Below are 2,500 nucleotides of genomic sequence, written 5' to 3' on the forward strand. Positions count from 1 at the left end.
CAACAACCAAAAGGTCGGTCGTATTTGGAGTTCAGTATTCGCTTCAGTCGATTCCAACTTCCCAAAAACCTGCCTTCTTCGCAGTTCGGCTAAGTCTCCCTCGTTTCCAACTTTCCTCTAAGTTGCCCTCCTCGCAGTTTGGCCAAGTTCACTCTTTTCCAGCGTCATCCCCCCAAGTTGCCTTGGGCGCAGTTCGGCCTAGTTCACTCTTTTCCAGCATCATCCCCCCAAGTTGTCTTGTTCGCAGTTCGGCCTAGTTCACTCTTTTCCAGCGTCATCCCCCCAAGTTGCCTGTTCGCAGTTCGGTCTAGTTCACTCTTTTCCAGCATCATCCCCCCAAGTTGCCTTGTTCGCAGTTTGGCCTAGTTCACTCTTTTCCAGTGTCATCCCCCCAAGTTGCCTTGTTCGCAGTTTGGCCTAGTTCACTCTTTTCCAGTGTCATCCCCCCAAGTTGTCGTTGCCAACAACCCAAGAGTCCATAGTATTCGGAGTTCTAGCGGGGCCTCCCCTTGCTTCCAACAACCCCAAGAGTCATAGTATTCGGAGTTCTAGCGGGGCCTCCCCTTGCTTCCAACAACCCAAGAGTCCGTAGTATTCGGAGTTCTAGCGGGACCTCCCCTTGCTTCCAACAACCCAAGAGTCCATAGTATTCGGAGTTCTAGCGGGGCCTCCCCTTGCTTCCAACAACCCAAGAGTCCGTAGTATTCGGAGTTCTAGCGGGGCCTCCGTTGCTTCCAACAACCCAAGAGTCCATAGTATTCGGAGTTCTCGCGTGGCCTCCCATTGATTCAAACAACCCAAAAGTCCATCTTCTTCGCAGTTCAACATCGCCTCCCTCGTTTCCAACAGGCCCAAAGGTCGTCTTCTTCGCAGATCCACGAAGAGCTCATCACGATTTGCCACATTCCATTTCCCACGGGTTGTCAACAACACTTTCTCACACTTCCCGCAATCGAGTACGTGCATGACATGCCAAAGCACATCTTATTTGCCTTCCATCGCACTCAAGACGACGGGTTTGTGGAAGAACGATATTGCTCACAACAAGTTCAAGGACAACGTCTCAATCAAGGGACACAACCGAATTATGTTAACTGGGTCGCTAAAGTAAACCCGAGTTCATATAATGCACCGCATCCAAAAGAACTAGCCACAACACGTGCATCACTGAGATGTTTCACTAGATGGAACACGTGCGTGACATTAGGATCCTCCAACACCTCTTCGTGATGGAAAGATAGAATTCGAAGCAACCACAGACGTACCGTCTAGTGGGTAGGCAACACAGGGACTGATCAACCAAATATCACCCAAGGGCAACGGGTGAAAATGGAAGAGATGCATGCTTGACCGTTCGATACGCAAGGCATGGAGCCAGCCAGCAAGTGCATCTCGATTACAACTCACACACCCTCACGTTCGCAAGACACCACACCACAAGACGGTCCACCCCCCACCTACCATGGGCAAGCAAGCAAATGGAAACATCAAGTGACGCATGGTCAAGCATCGCTAGGCATGAAAATAACTTTCCACAATATCCGAGGGACTAGCTGCCGAGCTAACCAACGATCAGTGACGACCGTGTGTTGGTATTAATAAAGCTCAACAACTATGAAGAGGCTAGTTGTGCCATGATAAACATGCTAACGCACGCACCACGTGAGGGGGGAGGCCTCATCAAGCTCCCTTTAAAACCTGCCAGTGTGGGAGCTGGCCGGCTCAAGGAGCACTCCCCCCCTATAAGAGGTTAATATGCAAAAGGCAAATTGTACAAGTAGATACACTTTTTTTGAGCAGACATAAGTCCATATCTCGGGCTACACTTCGAATTTTGATGCGATTTTTTGCAGTAATTCGTAGAATAATGGTATCTCCTTGCTCACCAAATTTCATAATTTTTTCTCCAAGGGGAACTATTTTTTTTATTTTTTTTACTTACCGGGTATGTGTAAAATCGGGAAAAATAGAAAAGCACATGTAGACTTCGAATTTCGACCTCATTTTTTCCAGTCCACCACTAAACAATATCAGGAACCTCCCACAAAATTTCATTCAGTTTGGCCAAGGTCTTAAATTTGACAAATTTTGGCACCAAGCTATCTAGTCGCGGTGCACCGACCAACTTGGCCAAGTGCAAAATGCATCCAATTCAAAACTTTTGTGCACCAACACTTTTACAGTACTCATTTGGGGACATTTGGAGGCCTTTCCAACCCTCACATCTCAAAAACCACGAATTTCATTTTTTCACAAAACTCCCCACCAAGCCTTCTAGCTATGCCGCGGTGCACCGCCAACATTGGCCATGTGCAAAACCCTCCGAACTCAAAACTTTCGTGCACCAAGAATTTCATGGTATTCATTTGGGGACATTTGGAGGCCTTTCCAACCCTCACATCTCAAAAACCACGAATTTCATTTTTTCACAAAACTCCCCAACAAGCCTTCTAGCTATGCCGCGGTGCACCGCCAACATTGGCCATGTGCAAAACCCTCC

This window comes from Vigna unguiculata, unplaced genomic scaffold, assembly GCF_037176805.1.
Source record: "Vigna unguiculata cultivar grain cowpea cultivar isolate G323 ecotype 2 unplaced genomic scaffold, ASM3717680v1 ptg000048l_ERROPOS582555+, whole genome shotgun sequence".
Taxonomy (NCBI): Eukaryota; Viridiplantae; Streptophyta; class Magnoliopsida; order Fabales; family Fabaceae; genus Vigna; species Vigna unguiculata.